The sequence below is a fragment of the Macrotis lagotis genome, chromosome 1 (assembly GCF_037893015.1).
Source record: "Macrotis lagotis isolate mMagLag1 chromosome 1, bilby.v1.9.chrom.fasta, whole genome shotgun sequence".
Classification (NCBI taxonomy): Eukaryota; Metazoa; Chordata; class Mammalia; order Peramelemorphia; family Peramelidae; genus Macrotis; species Macrotis lagotis.
This window is the reverse complement of record NC_133658.1, coordinates 200,598,294-200,619,473: the sequence shown is the minus strand read 5'-3', so window position 1 is coordinate 200,619,473 and position 21,180 is coordinate 200,598,294. Positions and strand designations below refer to the sequence as shown.

General features: G+C 33.7%; 2 long non-coding RNA genes across 4 annotated transcripts in view; one reads left to right on the top strand and one right to left on the bottom strand.

The window, feature by feature from the left end:
* Positions 1-2,987: 2,987 nt before the first annotated feature.
* Positions 2,988-6,591, top strand: LOC141515096 (uncharacterized). The gene is made up of 3 exons (XR_012476217.1): positions 2,988-3,264; positions 5,052-5,155; positions 6,321-6,591. It is a non-coding gene; the product is annotated as an uncharacterized LOC141515096 (long non-coding RNA).
* A 3,135-nt stretch (positions 6,592-9,726) lies between these two features.
* LOC141504509 (uncharacterized) overlaps positions 9,727-21,180 on the bottom strand; it is a 28,241-nt gene continuing 16,787 nt past the window's right edge. For 2 of the 3 annotated variants that reach the window (XR_012473392.1, XR_012473391.1), the window contains one exon: positions 9,727-20,066. This is a non-coding gene — a long non-coding RNA (uncharacterized LOC141504509). The remainder of the gene's footprint in view (positions 20,067-21,180) is intronic. The other variant, XR_012473393.1, reaches the window with a different exon arrangement.

Below are 21,180 nucleotides of genomic sequence, written 5' to 3'. Positions count from 1 at the left end.
ACTTTTCCAGGAAATGTTTTCAGTAAAAAATGACTCTTATTCCACTGTTAGTGACATCCCTCTGAAATTGCATTTCTTTTATATTATGTGTGAATACACATGTAATTTATATTGCATTTTGTCTTCTTCATTTGAAAGTGAGTTACTTACAGACAGGGACTATTTTTGCTTTTCTTTGTATTAGCATAAATGCTTGATGATTGACTTATTAGCTTCCATAAAGTATATTTATGGGCAACAATATAGCCAAAAATGTTTCCCTCCATGAATTTCCATAGGAAAAATCTATTGAGGAAAAATAGTGAAAATGCTTTGACTTGAGACAATATGCAAAAGTTTCAGAATATCACACTTGGTTTTAATCTTTCGACTACAAGTCTATGACATTCTTCTAGGATATTCTTAAGCAGAATTGCCCAAAGAGCAATTGAATTCAGTTATTATCCTTGGCTTTACAGTTTGAGGGTTCCTATACTGTTGATCACCTGTGCAGCAATTGGATGGCAAGAGTCGACAAAGAAGAAAGAACCACTAGACAATACTTTAAAAATGACATCTTAATATGCATAAGATATATATATAGATATAGATATATATATACACACACACACACACACACACACACACACACACACACACAAACCAGCATAAAGCATGACTATTATGGAGCTATTCAAACCTATATTTCCAAACTAATGATGTACCAATAAAAAGGATAGCCTTAAAACACTGAAGACAAATAAGAACTGTCTGGCATTATATAGACAGATAAGGGAGGGGCAAACTCTCTACATGAAAACTACAGAAGAAAATCACAGACCAAGAATAGTAAATTATGAGAATTCTTTGTGGAGTCCAGCACATTGCTGCTTGTCATTTGCAGGACTGTTGACCATCTGAAAATTCAAATTCCCTTCTCATTTTGTCCTTTCCCTCAGACCTTGTTATGATTCCTGATTTTGACTCTGCTTTTGAATTAAATAATGCCTTTCAGATTCATAATTCAGCTACCTTTTTCACATGCCTCCACAGGGGTAGAGACATCTTAGTTAACCTAGTCTCAAAACCAGAATAGATTAAATATGAACCATGGTCTAAATCAGACACTGTCCTTAATTGGAGCAAACTCTGGTCCTGTGCCTTTACCAACTATATGACACTAGACAACCTACTTCTCTGATATTCAATTTCTTCATTTTAAAATTAAAAAAAAAGTTTCCTTCCATTTTTCAAACTATGTGATTCTTTGGCTTAATTTTTATAAACTCCTTTCAGCTTGAAATCTGATGATGTTTATCCTGTTTTCGAAGAAGACTATGATATCAGGAATGTGATGCCATGACCTGCAAGTGAATTGGATTTGAGTGAGGGGATGCTGTGCAAAGTCACCAGCCTCACTTTCTCCACTTCAGTCTTGAAATTCTATATCTATCAAAGACTAGAGAGAACAGAACAGTCAGTGATAACAAGCATTTACAAAGGCACCATGTCTCAAAAGTTTGTCTGTTGGGTGTTTGGAATGTGGAATGCATTTTCTCATGGGAACATGGTAGTTAAGTTCCCAGCTAACCCACAAAAACCATCTTTAACCCATCATGTAGCTAAAATTAACTTTATTTAGTCCCCTCCCTTCCATATGACTCATCTACTATGTATGGTTTGTGTGATCTTCCTAACATTTTTCTTCTACTTAATACTCTCATTTTTCCTCCTCCCTGTTGTTCTTTCTTGTTTTAATATTCTTCCTTTTCTTTCATTTATTCAACAAACATTCATTAAACTCCTACTATGTACAGATCACTTTTTCTTCCTTCTTTTGTGCTGCTCCTTTTCTTTTTGTGGTCCCTCTTCCTTTTCCTCATTCTCTTTTTAATCTCTTCCCACAGTTTAATAACATTACAAGTTAAATTGTATTTTGTTTGCTAATATAGGAACATAAGCACTTTGTTATAATGTTTCTATTGGAAAATATTTTTATTCTGTTGGGACATATGTTAAGTGTTCCTAAGTCACTTAGTTTGCTACCCTTATAATAAATTTATCATTCAACAGTTAGTATGAGCCATTTTCACACTCAGAGAGAAAGTATTACAGTCAAATATAGTGGAGGATGTCAAGAGATGGTTTATTGCTCACTATATCCAAGAAGGCACTTAGTTAACAATTACCGCAAAACACTACTGGCTTTCTAATTTGTTGTTTTCTTATTGTTTCCCTTTCACACTTTGATGGCACCAACAGATACTATAGATTGTTTATTACTTCAGCACCATCTATAAGCAAGTATGAAAGTATATTTGTTCTATGCTCAAGGTTTACTTTTTTAATAGTTGTCCTCTCTTGTGAACTCTTGGAGCTTACTGATTCATAAACTGGAGTTTCAGTTTTGAGGCAGGTCATATTTTACCCATAAGTTTCTTTGTCTTTTAAAATCCTCACAGGGAAGTTCATATTTTCATTGATGCTAGTCTTCTTTCAATTGGTGTTTTTGAATGATTCTAAACTTTTTTTCAATTGTTCCTTCTTGTTCCTTCTCAGCTATCATTACATATAAGATTTTACAATAGTGACCTGACAAAATATATACCTACTGTTTGGGTAGAATAGATAGTTTATTCCTCTCTTTACATAGAACTCTCAGGAAAAAAAATATGTATACAACAAAGTCTTAGAGAAGTGTTAAGTTTTAATAGCTTAACTGCATTAAGACTTTTGGAACCCTCTGTACAATAAAGTAAAATTTATTAAAAGAAAGGGAAACCAAGCTAGAAATTTAAAACTTTACAAGCTTAAGAAACAGGACAAAAGAAATGACAGCAATAATAACCAACCAACCAATCTTGATATGGTATTTTACAGTTTATTAGTCTGCACATGGTCAGACTGCCTGCCATACAGAGATAGGCATAGTAAGAAAGATAAGATGCTCTTCATCATGTTTGGATGAGGTCCATCTGACTATTAGCAGATGAAATAGGTATATATATATCTGCACTGGACTGAAACAGCACTGTCATCAAAATATCACATGTCTTTACATGGGTAAAGGGAGAAATACTTAGAAAAAACTTGTGATGGGGAACAGGAAAGATGATCACTTCTTTAAAGAACTGCTATTTGGAGAGGAATAGACTTATTATTGACCTAGAAAGCAAAACTAGAACTCCAACTAGGGTTAGAGGTTTTAGAAAGGAAGTTTAAGGCTTCATTAAAGAATAAACAATAATTAGAGCTATTCAAAAATCGAATAAGAGAACTCTTGAGGTAATAACTCCCCTCCCCACTATCAATCTTTCAAGCTTAGATGTTCATATGTTGGATACAATATAGAGGAAATATTTTTTCAGCTATTGATTGCATTTGCTAGATTCTTTTATTCTTTTTAAAAAAGTTTTATGCCTTATTAATACATTATAAACCTTTACAAATTATTCTTGCTTTGTGAGAGCTCTCTTGAAATAAATTAAAATTAAGTAAAATTAATAATATAGTGATTTCATCTAAAAATAAATAATTTCATGTCATCTTCTACTTTTAAAAAATAGAAATATATTCTCTTCCAATTCTTTATAAAATACAAACAAAAACAAAAACTTTATAACAAATCTGCATAACCTAGCAAAACAAATTCCCTCAGCGATTGCATATATGCTCACTTGTATGTATATGTATGCTTCTTATTCTGTACCCTAAATCTATTACCTCTTTGTAGTGGTTTGCCATTTCTTTCTCCACTTGGTCACCTTTTGTCAAAACTCTGAATCATGACTTGTCTGTCACAAGTAACCCTGTATGGCATAACTGTTGCTTTCATTGAGCTACACAAGCCCCTCCATCATGATAAAGCAGTGATCCAGGAGGAAATCTTTCCTGATACCCTTTAGTTTTATTATTAGTGTTGTATCCTTCTTGAAATTACTTTATATATATACTTTGTACTTGTTTATCTATTTGTACATGAGAATCAGTGTGGCATTGTGGCTGGAAGAAGGGCTTTGGAATCAGGAAAACCAGAGTCTGACACACATTTACTATGTCACTGCATGTCTCAGGATGCCCAAGAAACTCTGGAAAACTCAAAAGTAATATGACTCTTGTCAATCTGCATTTAGAGAATGAATTTATTTACCAGGAATTATTTGAAGTGATGAAACATCAGGTTCGGATGCATCCCCACAACACTACACAAAAAAAGTGTAAATATATTGACCAATAGAATGTAAACTCCTTGAAGGTGAGGGACTATTTTATTTCTGAATTTGCATCTAGAATAGCTTGTATAGTACCCTGTCCATAGTAGATACTTAATTTTTTTTTTGGTTATTGACTAGATCAGGATGTTTAACTAATATACTAAAATTCTTTGAATTAAATATAACCAATAGAAAAGAGAGATGCCCTGAATGATAAGTATTCAAGGTTTATATTCACTAATATATAGTGTATTTACACATATATAATGTAAGTAAATAATAATTGATGTCCTTTAGTTTGATAGCTGAGTGATAATGTAGTATCATTTCTACTCTATACCTTAAATCCTTGCTGAGTTTGACTGCAGTGCAACTATGCTTTCCTGAAAACCTCGGAAAAGACTCATTTTTCAAGATTTTTTTCATTGAATCCACTGGATATTTCTCCATTTTAGCACATTAACTCTAATTATGGCCCTATACAAATCTAAAATAATGATCTCCATCTTTGGGACATCACCCCTTTCAGATATTCAATGATAATTATCACATCTCAGTAGTTACTTAACTAAGTTATGCTCAATTAGCTTCTCTAATCTTTTGTTATAAATCAATCTGCTCAAGACCTCCCCCATCCCCATTTCCACAGTGATTTGCAAGATTTTCGGTCTATCTATAGAAGTTCACCACCATGGTCACTCACTACCTTGATTTTTTTTTGCTCTTTCCTCTACAAAGATGATGTTCTAGGAGAAAAACTCTGAGCGATTATTAAAAGCAAGCATCTAACCAAAGAGCAATATTATTTTCTAAATGTTTGTATGCCATAATTCTGTCAGTATATTCTGGTATCTTCAGGTCAAGATATGAAGGATCCAATCAGCAGAATCAGAACATTGGGGTTGGAGTCCGAGGTCTGTCTGACCTTGAGAACATTGACTTCTTCCTCCCTGGTGCAAAAGGTAAATGAGCACTTTGCAGATATGTTGTAAGAGGAATTTTTCTTCCAGAATAGACTGAGATTCTATGATTCTGGGACTCTATGACCTAACCTTTCTAATCCTCAGTTTTCTTCATATATATAAAATAGGGATGATAATGTGTGGCATACCTCATAAGTAGATAGTGTTTCCTTGAAATCAAGAATATGTATGTTCAGGGCAGCTAGGTGGTGCAGTGGATACAGCACCAGCCCTGGAATCAGGAGGACCTGAGTTCAAATCCACAGACACTTAATAATTACCTAGCTGTGTGACCTTGGGCAAGTCACTTAACCCCATTGCCCTGCAAAAACCAAAAATAAATAAATAAATAAAATACGGTGTTCAAATCCCACCTGTGATACACACATATAATTATGGACAAGTCATTTAATAGTGACTTATTGCCCCAGGAGCATCTAAGACTATAAGTTACAAATTAATCAACCGTCTTGTGACAGGTGTTTCAAAAATGGAAGTTCTACAAACTGATAAAATCAGAGTACTTCTTCCTCAAAGAAAGTATCTTACTGGATTGTCATGTGGATCAAAATAAATCCTGTAGATAACATGGTTTCATAAATGTAAAACACTATAAAACTGTAGCGTCTTTATTATTCTGCATTGCTGATTCATGTCCAAATGCCATTCATCTATGATAGTCTATTTTCTTCAAAAAATTGAAGAAGTAATGGCCCTTAGAACTATCTTTCTATTTTACCTTTTTCATCTCTTCAACAAGATTATGCTTATATCTTTCTGGAAGCTTTCTCTGATTTCCTCATTCAGTGATTACCTCCTTTACCTCCCCTCAGCAAGCTCTTCAGGTAGCACTTAATTTATTCTTTATTATTTAATATTCATTTCACAGTTATTTATTTTTCTATGTAATTCCCCTAGGCCCTATGATTATCTAGAGGGACCAGGACTTAACCCTTTTTTTCCCTACCTCACTTTACTTCATTCCCACTCCACTAACTAGCACAAAATACAGCAGTATGTATATTTAGAACTATATAATAATGTTGTTTGAATGGATAGATGAATGAATTAATAAGAATAATATGTTGGAATTTTTTGTAGTTTTTATATTTACTTAGTGATCTCACCAGTTTTTTTAATCTTATTCCATTCTTCTCTCTCCTAGAGAGTTTCAGGGATCTCTGAGAATCATCTCATATAAAAAAAATTCTATCTCTCATCTACTGGATATTCAAAAGGAAATCCGAAGTCAATGTAAAAAAACAAAAAAGAAACCCCATACATACATCATCATTGGTATTCAGCCCATGTGCCAGATTTCATTCTTTTATTGATGACATACATGAAAGGCATTATCATGCCATAATGAAATCCAGAATCATTCTAATTTCTGTCTTTCTATTAACTATGAATTTTGTAATTCAATAAAAAAAGCAATACACATCCATTGTTAGGACTTGTTTGGAATAACCCATTATGTTTAGCACTCTCTATTCAGGTGTCCTCTATTTTTATAATTTCTATGGTTGACACTTTAATTATTTGTGAAAGAATTTGAATTAGAAAATTAAATAATGTACAAGCAGGTTCCTCTCTACTCTCCAGGTCTTTCTGTACAATACTCTCCTACATATGCTTTAAAATCTGGCTATACTGACTTACTGTTTTACATACAGCAACTCCATCTCTCATCTATGTCCTTGAATTCTGGCTAAGCTCCATGATTAAAATGCACCTATTCCTTACATCTTGCTCTTGGAATCCTTAGTTCCGTTCAAAAATTAGTTCAATCTCCATCGCCTTGAGCTTTTCCACCCCTTGTAAACTTTCTCCTAAAATTACCTTTTTTGTATATATAAGGTTAGGAGTTTATATCTCTCCCACAATTAATGTAATTAAATACACAGGGACAATATAGATCCAAAGAATCAATCAAAAATGTAAAGTAGGCACGAATGAGCCTTTAATCTATTTTGAAAGGAACAATTTGCTTTTGTCATTATATAAAGATAGTTGATACTACAGAGAAAATATCCTGACATTGACTGAAAAAGAAAATCTAGTACTTGACTCTGGGTACATATTCCCTCATTACTAATAAGCCTCTAAAGGATAGAAACTTTTTCATTTTACCTTTGTATTCCCAACACTTTGCACAGTACCTGGTTCATATGACAATAAAAATAATAATATAATAATAATGCTTGTTGTATATTACTTGCTCTGATTGACCATGCCACCAGACATCAGATGGCTCTTAAATGAATCATTTTCTATTACCATGGCTCTACCTCTAATCTTATGCCTCCTAATACCACTCCTGACCTCAGAGTTTATACTCATTTTCAAACCACCCAGATAGTAATCTTACTCTCTTATCTACTGGTCCCAGAAGCCTCTGAAAGAGGAAAAGGGGGGGGGTGGTAAAATCAGCACATCCAGTGCACATTAAAGATATCTGGAAAACAGTCATGAACTTAAAGGAATTACCCTATGTCCAAAAGACTATAAAATTGTGCAGACCTTTTGAATCATAATAGCACTATTTGATCTGTATCCCAAAGAAATAAAAAAAGAAAAAGAAAAAGAATGTGTGTGTGTACCCAAAACATTTATATTATTATTATTATTATTATTATTATTATTATTATTATTATTATTACCTCTTCTGTGGTGACAAAGAATTGGAAATTGAAGGATGTCCATCAATTGGGGAAAGGTATATGATTATGATGGAATACTATTTTTGTTCTATAAGAAATGATAGACAGGATGCTTTCTGAAAAACCTGGAAAGACTTATATGAACTGATGCAAAATAAAATTAGTAGAACCAAGAGAGCACAGAAAGCAGCAACTGCAAGGTTGTATGATTATCAGTTGAAACTGACTTAGCTGTTTTCAGCAACATAATGATCTAAAATAATTCTGAAGGACTCAATGAAAAGTACTCTCTACATCCAGAGAAAGAATTGAAGGAGTTTGAGTATAGATTGAGCATACTAGTTTTTTTAGCTAACTGTATATGTCTTTTTTGCCTGTGTTTTCTTTCACAACATGACTAATATGAAAATGTTTTGCATGACTACACACAGTGAATTTATCTCAAATTACTTTTCTCAGTGGTGGGGGGGTGGGGCAGGGAGGGAGAAAGAATTTCAAACTCAAATTTTAAAAAAAGTTAAAACTTTTTTCATGTAATTGGAAAAAATAGCTTTTAAAAAAATAAAATTACTATAATCTTTTCTGTTTGAAAGTCCCCATATAAATGTGAAACACAAAGGAATGAAGGAAAGGTTATTCTGAATGTGCAATGAGTTGCCTTAACAGCTATTGTGTTCTCCCTCACTAGAGGTCTTTAACCAAAGACTGGACTTGAAAATGAATCCCTGCAGGTCTTATTTTCATAGAAAACCTCACATTAATATTATTTATGTTTTAGTATATTTTAATTTATTTTGTTTATTTGTCCCCATTACATTTTAATCTGATCCTGCTACCCCTAAGTATTCTCAACATGCAATATTAACACTTCTGGTGTAGAGGGTTTTCTATTTCAGATAGGGTTGGAGTAGTTCGTTTCTGGTATAATTTGAACTATTAGATGCTATAATTATTTGAACAACAAAAAGAAATACAAATCTTTATTATGGGGAATTCATATTACTTATAAAGGATCAGGATGTTAATGCCATTTATAATTTCCTTTTCAATAGTCCCCACTCTTTCCATTAGAAAATTGGAAAAACTATGTTAGGCCCAGAGTCAGAAACGCTAACCAGAGACTCAATATAGGTAGAGAAACAATTTGAAAGTGACTCAGTTCATAACTATTTAGAACTTAATTCCTCCATTGCCCTTATTTAGTGAGCATGGATTAAAATCCTACTCTTTTCAGGACACTGTGCTAGGAATTTGGGAAAGATACAAAGTATACATAAAACAGAATTCCTGTCCTGATGAATTTTAAATAGCCTAACAGAACAAGACATAGACACAAATAATTATACTGTTTTTCTAATGAATTTCTCTTATTTTGATCAGTCTGCTTTCCTCCCCACCCCCTTAGGAAATTTATCATCTTAGATCATGCCTCCTTTATTTGTTTCCCTTTTCTTTCTTCAATATTAGTTTTTCTGACAGATATCTCTTTGGTGTGGGGGCCTGATTTCTAAACTTTTAGCCCCATCAATCTTACTTTTCCCACATCCTCTCTTCTCACCTGATCATCCTGCAGAGCAGCTTGGACTTCATGATCAAGAACTGGGCTGGATGGAGTCAGGAGTACCTTAAACTCAAATCTGGCCTCAGACACTTGATAATTACCTAGCCATGTGGCCTTGGGCAAGCCATTCAACCCCATTGCCTTGCAAAAAAAAAAAAAAAAAAAAAAAAAAAGAACTGGGCTGGAGAAAAAGTGGAACTAGTTTTAAACCTGCCTAAATGAGGAGGATTAGAAACAGGAGTTGCCCCCTCCCCCAACTTGCTAAATAGAGGATACTATAGATTTCACAATCTCCTGATCTAGCTGTTTATGAGAGGGGACCCCCCCAAATAAGACTAAAAGCCCCTTAGTCAGGGTTAGATTTTGAGGGGTTAGGTTTGAGAGCAAACACAGACAAGAACAAAGAATCCCTTTTAAACCAAGTTTTTTATGAATTTGTTCAGGAACAGCAGAAGACAATTAATACAGGTCACACTAATTGCTGAAGACAATTAATACAGGTCACACTAATTGCCTGCTTTAGGAAGAGAAGAGTGAGTTTAAATAGTGAATTCAGACTACCCCTCCCCCCACATTCCACATGTCTAGGTGTTAGGGTATTTAATCTGCTAAATTCCCAGGAGAAAGGAATGAATCAAAATGTGCAAATATGACCTAGGAACTCTACACAAACAAGAGGGAGGGAACTATTCCCAGGAGAAAGGGCTATCCATGAGGCTCTGGAGATAGGGAGGTCTCTTCTCATGCCTGATTCCAGTCAAGCAAAATCAAAGGACAAGGGAGGGATTCTCTCATAACTATATTTCTATGTCCAAAGGCCTCTTGTCAGGCTTAAAACAAATTCATAGTTTTATTATCCCCGACACTGAGGAGATTGATCCCAATACTTTCTTGCATCAAAATTCCCTTATCATATGTATTTATATCTATAGATGGCAATATTCTATAAATAAGTTCTTAATATGTGATATAAATTTACATGATAAATTGTTGAGAGATGCAGCATACTATGTGAGTATTAATGGCACTGGAGATCATGAAAAGCTTCATGTAGTAAGTGATATTTGAGTTGTTTTCAAAATGGAGTGCTCAATTTGAACAGCCAGGGTACTGCTGTATTCTGAGATACAGAAATAGGAGGGAAAAGGGTATTTGAAAAAAATCCAGAAAAACAGAACAGCATCAAGTCTCAGAGATCCTTGAATGTAAGTCAAAGGAGTATGACCAGAAGGGTAAATTAGCCTGGTAGACAAGTTAATCAGTACTTGGGTTTAAATTAATAAATCCACATGGTGAATATATGAGAGACTTAGAGAGTTACAGAATAAATCAAGATTTATTGCAGACATAAATAGCCCCATCAGCAATGATTACAATTCACTTCAGCCTCTACAATGGGAGCCCAAACAGCAGTGGATCAACCCAGACACCCAACTCCCAACTGCTGAGAAAACTAAAGGTCCCAGTGACCAAAATCAAAAACAAAAAACCCAATTGGGAATGTATTGTGGCAGAGATTCACTGCAACCCACTGAATGGCCCAAAATTCTTCTTCAGCGGATGGATTTTTATACCTGAGGGAAAAGATGGAATAAATAGAAAAGTACTCACACAGTTTTGCTATCATTGTTTTACCAAGGCTAAACAGCAGAGTTGGAAATGAACAGATTAACAAAGAGCCTGAATGCCATACTGGTATCTACACAGTGGTAATAGATCAAGAAAATTCTAGTTTGTACAAAATTTATGTGAACATAGTTATGCAGAAAAAAAGGTTAGATGAGTTGCAATCGACACTTTTGTAAACGTAAACTATGACTGGTTTTGTAAACTCACAGTGTTTTGCATAAACATGAGAAGTTACTTCCATATTGTACTGTTATAAAGTATCAGATAATGCTAATAGTTCATGTTTACATAGTGTTTTGAAAGTTTACATAATATTTTAATCACTGACCTCACTTTGAAGCAATTACTGTAAGTATTATTATATTTGCCCATTACAGAGATAGGAATACAAATTTCAGGTTAACCAATTTGTCCCCATTATTGAGTAGCTAGTGTCAAAGACATAATTACCAGTCAAATCTCATGGAACTTTGTCATATACACATGAGAGAGGCATTATAGTATTATGAAAAGACTACTAGACTTGGAGTATGGAGAGACTTGGGTTCAAATCATACCTCTCACCCTAGTTGTATGATCTTGGGCAAATCACCAAACCTCTCTGAGACTCCACCTTTCCAATAAAGAGATAATAACATCTATAATAAATACTTCACAGGTTATTGAGATGGTTTTTTATGCACTTTACAAACTTCAAGATCCTATATAAATGTTAACTGTAGTAATGATGACATCATATTTATCCAACTTTTTGGCAAGAACCAGGCTTTAAATTTTTTGTTATCAGCCACAGTTCCTGACGTGGTGTTTATGCTTAAAGTAAATATTTATTAGTTTGGCAAAATTGAACCCCTCCTTTTGGCAAGCCTATTTCAAACCCTTACCTGGTTCAGATTCTTAATAGTAGAGAGTACAGGGTACTTAGTAGCTTTTTAATCCCAAATAATAATTTTTAAGCTAACAAATTATCTTTCAGACCACTTGGAATATGGCCAACCTCCTGAAGTCACTTCAGATGTGACAGTAATGTCAGAGCTAAGTATTGATAATTGTCTCCCTGGCAACACTTAGTGATTTGGTTTCCATGGTGATGCTCTCAGAACCTAAACAGTAAACAAATAAGTCATAGAATGAGCTGAATAAGACTGAATCCAACTCGTTCCTTTTGTAGATAAGGTATATTTAGCTCAGAGAAGAGATGGAATTTACCCAAGGTCAAATAGACAGTGGCAGAGTTGGAACCAGGACTCAAGTCAACTGACTCCCAGAGCCTGTTTCATTGTACCTGTTTCATAGTTTCACTGAATTTCATTTCAATGAGTGTTCTAATAAACTAGCATAATTTCGATATCCTTCATAAATGCCTGCCAAAACTGGTACTGTATACATGAGATTGTGTGATGATCAGCCTCAAATGACCCAGCTCTTCTCAAGACAAGTACAAAGAACTTGCTAAGGAAAATGGTATCCATATCTAGATATAGCACAGATGGACTCTGAATGAAGATCAAAGCATATTTTCTTCACTTACTTTATTCTTTCTCATGGTTATTTTTTCCTTTTGTTCCATTTTGTTTTCTACTGCTAAGACTAACATGGAAATATAAATGATAGCGCATGTAAAAACTATATCAAACTACCTACTATTTTCAGAAGAAGAGAGGAAAGGAAGGGAGAGAGAAAAAATTGGAACTAAAATCTTGTAAAATATAAATTGCAAAAATTTTCAGCAATATGTAGTGAAAAAATAAAATACTATTAAAAAACTGATACTGTACCATATTTCACATCTTTTTGACTCCAGCTCTACAACTTCTCTCAAATCTAACACTTCTTCCCATTCTCATGGCTACCACCCTATTGAAAGCTCTTGTTATCTTCTCCCCATATTACTACAATATTTTTCTTATAATTTTCCCACCTCCCAAATATGTTCTCCTTCAGTCCTTCTCATGTCACTTCTCTCTAGGTAGGTAATAGGTAATAGGTGATCTCAGCCACAACAGATTCCCAATTGGTTCTTTGTCATTTAGGGTCATAGAACCAACAGTACTATGTCAGGAGCCTGGAGTGGTCCACTTTTTGTTGGACTCCTCTTATAAGGTCTATAATGAACTATGCAGATTGCTGAAGGGGCTGCCATTAGTATCTGCTACCTCTCATTCTTGCTCCATAACCTGCCCACCTCCATAACTAATCATGTACAAACTGGATCAAATCACTCTCCAGACCACTCAGTACTCTACTCACAATGCCTCTGAGGTGGTTAATAGTTATATTATAGTAACCTTGATAGGCACAAATCTTGCATTTACTCTATTTAGCTTCTATGTATCTATCTAAAGAATGGCTTTTCTGTTGATGTTTCTTTCTCAGGAATCAGTTTTCTCCAGCTCCTGACTTTCCCACCAGAAGTAAGAAAGGTATGTATCACCTGGCCTAAAATCCAGACTCCTCTATTTGATTGTTTAAAGCCAGTTAGGGAGGATTACATCTTGAAATGATGATAAAACCCCTATACTTTATGGTCACAAGATTTACTTTATTCCTTCACTCTGTGAGAATTAGGCAATGGAAGTCAAGGCAGGGAAGTCAATAGCAACCAAGTTGCGTCAGTTTTTTCCCACTTATTTAATCTCCCCCAAGTAAAAAAATCTATCTTCTGAAGAAGGACCTTGAGTCCCCTGGTAGGTAATAGATAATCTCAGCCACAACAGATTCTCAATTGGTTCTTTGTCATTTAGGGGTCATAGAACCAACAGGACTATGTCAGGAGCCTAGAGTGATCCACTTTTGTGGACTCTTCTTATAGGGTCTATAATGAACTATGCAGAATGCTGAAGGGGTTGCCATTAGTACCTGCTACCTCTCATTCTTGCTCTATAACCTGCTCACCTCCATGGCTAATCATGCATTTTCTTGATATCTTTTCCCTACTACTTCTTTTGCATAAGCCATCATTATTTATATATGATATTCCATTTATACCCACATATTTATTCCCATTGTCCTCTAGGCCACTTGAAAATTTTTTTCTAGGTATATCACAATGTACCTTGATTCACAGCAATACAGTATCACCTGGGAAATGATGTTAAAAAAAGATGAGTTTTTTTTTTTATTTCAGGCAGTAGCTTAAGTGTTGTGCAAATTCTCAAACAGAATCCAGCTATCGCTATCATTCTTCCTTTTACCCACTTCTAAGACCCAGTTCATTGCCCTATCTATAGTGCTTGCCCAAGAAAGAGATGCTGATGGTACCTCCGAACAAAACAAAAAAGTGTATTCACAAATTAATATCCTGTTGAAGTAGGAGTTAAGGACTTAACCAGTCACTACTGCCTGACCAGTGTCCTATCAGCAGTAGTTAGGTAATCCAGAGATGGGTCAAAAGTTAGGGTGGCAAAGCCATCAGCCTATCACCAAATATCTGGTAAGCATATTATGTTCCAGGCTAGTTATGAATTTATTATGTTCCAGGCTTGTTAAGAATAGTCCCTGCCCTCAAGAAACTTATACTCTATTTGATAAGTATATGCATGTATATGGAGAAAGAAAAAATAAGAATGAGAGAATAAGAAATATAAAATCAGAGAAAGAGAGTGACAGAGAATGAGAAATATAGAATAAGAGAATAAGAGAGAAAATGAGAACGAGAGAATGAGGAAGACAAAATGAGAATGAGAAAGAGAAAATGAGAGACAAAGAAGAGAATGGGAGAAAGGGAATGAAAGAATGAAAGAAAGAATTAGAGAAAGATAATAAGAGAAAGGGAGAGAGAATAAGAGATAATTAGGAGGTGAGAGAGCACTAGTAACAAGAAGAATCAGCAAAGATTTTCTAAAGATGCTATTTGAGTTGATTTTTTGAAGCAGAGGTGCTAAAAGGGCAGAAGTGAAGGATAACATTTTGTGGATGTAAACAGAAACATATATAGTATTTAGAGCTGAAAGGAACATTAGTTTAAACCATTCATTTTAATACATGAATTTAAGGAAAGAGAAAGGACTTTCCCATTCTCACAAGTTGTAAAACAGAAAGCTGGAATTTGAACAATGTTTTCTCACACTATTATCTTAAATACTTTCCTAGACCATGTAGTCTAGGGAAAGGAGATTTCTATACATTGGCAGATATTTCTTCAGTTTCCTTTTAAAGGCAAGTATGCCTGCCAAGCTTTGTAACGTGACTACTTTACATAATATAAAATACTAATTTGGATCATTAAGAACCATCTTGAATATAAACTGAACTCCAGCATCACCAAATAAATAAAAATAACTAAAATTTTGCTTAATTAATTTGATTTCTAGTTAAATTCTGCAATATTCATGTTCACTTAGACCTGCCTGGGGTTATGCCAGTTATCTTTATGATTTTACTTATTTAATCTCACTGCTCTTCTAATCTTTCTATTCCTTAAGCATTACCAAGTAGTTTTGATGATTAGGACATTATAATATAGTTAGTGATCTGAAAATGGTAGTTTTCCTTTATTCCTACCTTCTTCCATTATTTCTTTTGAGATGTTTATTTTCTTCCTCCAAATAAATTTTATTATTATTTTGTATAGTTCTATAAAGTAACCCTTAGTAGTTTGATTGCTATTGCACTCTTTGTAAATTTATTTAGATAAAATCAGAATTTTATTATATTAATATGGTCCACCATTAGCAACTATTCCAACTATTTAGTTCCTATTCTTTTATATATTTGATAAATTCAACTGGCTTTGAATATCTTGGTAGAAAATAGATCTTCTAAATAAATGTTCATAACCTGAAGTCAACTTGTATGTATACATGTATGTGTGTATGTATATATATGTGTATATATGTGTGTATGTCTATATAAAATATATTGAGATTACATTATAGTATAATTTCTTTCCTTTATAAGTATTTATTTTATGCATTTAAAAATATTATTCTGCAAAAAAAACCTTCCAAAGCTGTCCATAACAGTTAAGCAAAGTTAAGCTCTAAATGTTATTTTGCCCTAGAATTAATTTATCCAGAATTTAATCTCCTGTCTCTGCAATCTAGGTCAACCAAAAGAGGAACAATGGTCATTCTCCTAATAGTATGAGGAGCATGCCTCCACATTATGCATCTGAAAGAACAGGCTGTTGGCTCAGGTCTACTTTGCAACAAGTTTTTGATGTAAACTCTTTTTTTCCCCCATCTCTGTCAGATGTTCACCTTTTTTTTCTGATTAGAAATACCACAACACATGGAATGGTAGAAAGTGATAAAAATGACCAGTTAATTGACTTCCTTTTTCTAGCATAGGCAAGATTTTTCTGAGATGTTTCATTCATTGTGTTAACTATTTTGGGTTATTTTTGCCAGTTGACTTCAAGGGATCACTGTTGTAATCTACTCATAAAGTACCCTTTATCAGTGAAGACACAGAGTGCCAAAGCTGAAAAGGATCTCAGAAGTCAGAATCTAGTTTGACCAATACCTAAACAAGAATCTGCTACATAAGAGTAATGTTGAACTCAAATAGAAATGGGACCAATAATCCAAACTTAAGGATCCCTATAAACCACATATCACCAGTTCTAAAATGTTATATTATCTGTTATATTTATATGTATTTTCTTAAATATTTTCCAATTGCATTTTCATCTGGACCCTTTGATACCATTTATCCACAACACACCTGGTAAATGTTAATCTGGTCTTTATTTGAAGACCTCTATTGAGGAAGAGTCCACTCCTTCCTGAAGCAGCACAATTCACTTTTAGATAACTTTAAAGATTAGGAAGTTTTTCATTTCTTTGTACCTAAAATCTGTCATCTGTCACTTCTTCCCACTACTCCTAATTCTGCCTTCTAAAGTCAAGAGGAACAGATTCCCTTCCTTTTCCACACAACAGCTTTTCAATACATAGAGATAGCTATTATGTCCTTTTTCTGTCTTCACTGCACTAAATATCTCCAATTTCTCTTTTCCCAATCCTTGTGTGGCATCTAGGAATTTCAACATCATAATCTCCAACTTGTGGACCAACTCCAGTTTATCAGTATATTTACTAAAAGGTAGCACCCAATATAACATGATGATATGTAGAGAAGATCAAAATAGAAAAAAAAAACAAACAAAACCCTAACCCCATCTCAAGGGAAATATATTGAACATTACCACTAACTCATTAAAGTTAAAGCAAACATTCATTCTTTCTTTTAATAATTGGTCAGCTACCAAGATTATAAATACTAAGCTTTCAGGAAGTGTTCATTCTGAGATGTTTATCTTCTGTGTGAAAACAACAAATATCAATTAAAATTGATAAACTGACCCCAATTTCAAGTATGGTCTAGAGGTATAATGGTTTTCTTCCAGATTCAAGGCTGGGAAAGAGAAAAGTTCATGCTTGGGGAGCTTATCTATAATTTATTGAACAATGACTGCTAGCTCCCATAGTCTTTTCCTTCAGCAATAGGTAGTATGGTTGGTCTCTTCCATTGAAGCTGAATTCGATTGTGTGCTAAGGTTGAAAACTTTAGCTTGTAGAGTTCTGGGATACTCTTGTTTTAAGAGACTCAAAAAGGGCAAATTGACTGTAAGAAAAAATGATTATTTCTCTCTCAATTTAATAATCAGTCATTGAATTAGGGTCAGGAATTTTTTCAAGAAGCTTACAGGATTTTCAGTTTCTGAAAGACTTTGCTGATAATAATATTGAATTAACTTTCTCTTCAATCGCGTTCAGAACCCATTCAACTGTATGAGGAATTGAATCTGAAGCCCATTGTGCTCTACACTAGTATTGGTGAGGATAAATTCTTTGATTAGTTTGCACTAAGCTGGACAATTTAGAAGTAAATGACATAATTGTTGTACTTCATTCTTGAAGAAGACCATGGCATCACCGAGGTGATGTCATGAGCAGCAAGTGAAATGGATTTTAGTCACTAGCTTCACTTTTTTCCTCTGGAGACATCTGGATACAGCAGCCAGATATGAATCAGAATGATTGGAGATGGTCCCGGATATGAGGCAACGGGGACTGAGTGACTTGTCCAAGGTCATTAAATGTCAAGTATCTGAGGTCAAATTTGAATTCAGGTCCTCCTGACTTGAGGACTGCATCTTGTAGCTCTTCCAAGGATATAAAAACTGTGAGCCTATTGTCATGATTGGTCTTTGGCATTCTAAATTGTCAATTATCCATTTTATTGGTAATGTTCTAGAATTATTAATTAGGTAGAAATTGTCTCTTGAACTTTTTAAACATTCAGAGCTGAGAACAGAAGCTCTCCCCTCTCTTCAGTTCTGCCCTTAAGTCAGGGTGTTTTTCTCTACCTAAAAGGAGAATGTTCCAAACTAAAGGCTTTACAACAGGGGTTGCATTCACATCCAAACAAAGGTACAAAAAAAAAATCTATCCATTCTCTTCTGTGGTCATTCTCAAATACATTTCCCACAAGTATCTTATCAGGAACTGGTCTTCTCTTCCAGAATTTCAGTCTGAATTCTTTAATAGTTCAGAGATTTGTTGTTGTTTTTTTAAACAAAACTATTCAAGGGTGCTTAGATGCCAATCCAAGGGAAGAAACTCTCATTTATCTATATAAAAATTGAGATTAAATCAAATGAAAACAAACACTCAAGTTCTTATGAATAGCTATGAATTCATTGTTATACTGAGTATTTCTGCCAATGTCTTCTCACCCTAAAAAGGTTTCAGTGTGACCCAGGATATTTTGTTGGGGTCAGAGGAAGTTATCACTTCAGTCTGATACCTATGCCAAAACAGAGCCTATGGTAGTTTTAATTTTTTTTTTGGCTGTTATATCACTTTCTTGGCAGATAAAAGGAGAAAAGCTGGAGGAGGACAAGTAACATTGAATATTAAGAAAATAAATTTATGTGAGAAAAACCTGGAAGTCAAAGGAGGAAGCATGATATACAATTTTTGAACAAATATCAATAGAGGAAGAAACAAAAGTGATGATTTCATGGAAATAAACTATATCAGAAAGAGAAAATAAATAGAAAGAGAAAACAGATCACAAGCCTAAAATGGAAGGATGATATTAGTGATGAGAGAATAGCAATTAATAAACTTTTGTTTCATCCTGCAAAAGATGAGCAAGTCAATGAAAGTAGTTTTTTTTTTATCTGATTCTGAAATAGTTTTATTGATTATCACTTTGTACTACTTGCTTAGAGACTGGTAATACTCCCTTAAGTCATATTTTTTCCTTTTTATTTCCTTCTACATCTTTTGTTCCTTCAAATGAATTTTGTTGTTGTTCTATTTCTGTAGAGTATCATTTTGGAAATTTGATTGTAAATTAATTTAGGTAGTATTTTTATTATATTGACTGAGCCAAATAACAAACTCTCTCTATTCATCTTCATTTATATCTATAAAAAATGTTTTATAGTACTATGGATAAATTCCTATTATGTCTTGGTCAGTTAGCTCTTATATAGTTTATTTTATTTCATATAACTTTGTAATTTTTTGAATGAAATGTCTTTTATTGTTATTTTTCTTGGCTTTTTTTAGTACTATATAGAAAAGCTGATTTTTTTGGTGTATTTATTTTGTATTCTGCTATTTTTCCTATCAAATTATAAATCATAAGTGGCAAGCACTATGCCATGTGCTGGGAATATAAAGCCAAAAGCAAAATAATCTCTGTCCTAGAAGTGTTCATTCTAATCAGGAGACATGCACATATATAGCCAAATCATTGAATGGATTTGTGATTTTCATTGATATAGGAGTTCCAACCACATAGATCAAAAACTATCTATTCCTACCCATCCTATGCATTTTTTGTCCATTTTCTTCTGTTGTTCTGCTTCAGGTGATACATAAGGAGCTGGAAGACTTTATTGCTTCCTCCTGACATTTTTAGGTGATAATGGAACATTTTGGCTATCTACTTGTAATCTTTATCTCTTGAAAACTATTTTGTGCTTCTGCTCATATGTAGAATTCCTCGTTGGTTAAACGTATCAACCTGCTCACTTTTACCATATATCTTTCCATTGTCTTCTGTGAAATATTTCTTCTTAATTCTTCAGAATTTCCTGCAATAGTAGAAGATTTTATTTTAAAATTATGAACATTGCATTCATGGGAAACTTTGGGTTATTAAAGATACTTTATAATTAATTTCCTAAATGCAATGCATCCATTTCTTTTGTTTTTATGCAACAATGTACCTAGCTCATTTTTCATTTTTACTGTCTTCACAGCTATACATAGTGATGGACAAGTTCCAGAAGCTGTCTTTTCAAGTACATGCTATAATCTGGAAAACAGAATTTTTTAATAATAAATCCTAATATTTATTTTAAGGAAAAGGAATTTATTCAATATACCATTTAAACTTCTAGTAACATAACTGGTCTTTGTCTAAGTAATTGTATGAGTCATAAATACAGTTTAAATATATGTAGGATTTGAAAGTGAACAGTGAAATAATACTAACTAGTAATTAAACATCCAAATTCTAAAATACATATGTTGTTTCATTTTTCTGGATGGATTTTAGCTATATTTTCTAACATTTAATCTGTTGTTATAAATGGCCTAAGTATAAACAATATGGTGTAATCTGAAAGTTGTTTTTTTTCCACACATAAGAAATAAGAATACACAAAAAATAATTATTAGTTCTCTTCATTGTAGAATGGGAGAGGTAGTCCACAACAAAGTAGAATTTATATTATAAAAATTACTTTTGCATTTTCTTTTCAAAAACAAAGCTGTATTGTAAACACTTCCAGGGGTTGGTGCTTACTACAGTTGAGAAGAAGTTGGTATGGTTGATTCACCATAAGTGATGACAAATTAAGTTCTTCTTCATAAGTCACAAGTCAATAGTGTCCTGCTCATACTAGAGCAGATCCTGATGTGTTACGTTGTCAAAAAAGGAAATGAGGGGAATATAGGATTACTTATTCATGATGAAACCTATTTTATACTACAATTACAACTTTCTTTTCTAAATTTTCACTAACCATTGCTCTCATAAAAAGTTACAAGAACTTAGCATCAAAGTCAAACTCAATGGACTATTGTTCACATATTCTACATCATTCTCTTTTACGAAAATCAAAATATTTGTCCTTCTCCAAATCTGAAGTGTTTCTCCATAATCTTTCAAAGATCATTGACTTGGCTCAGCAATCATACCTG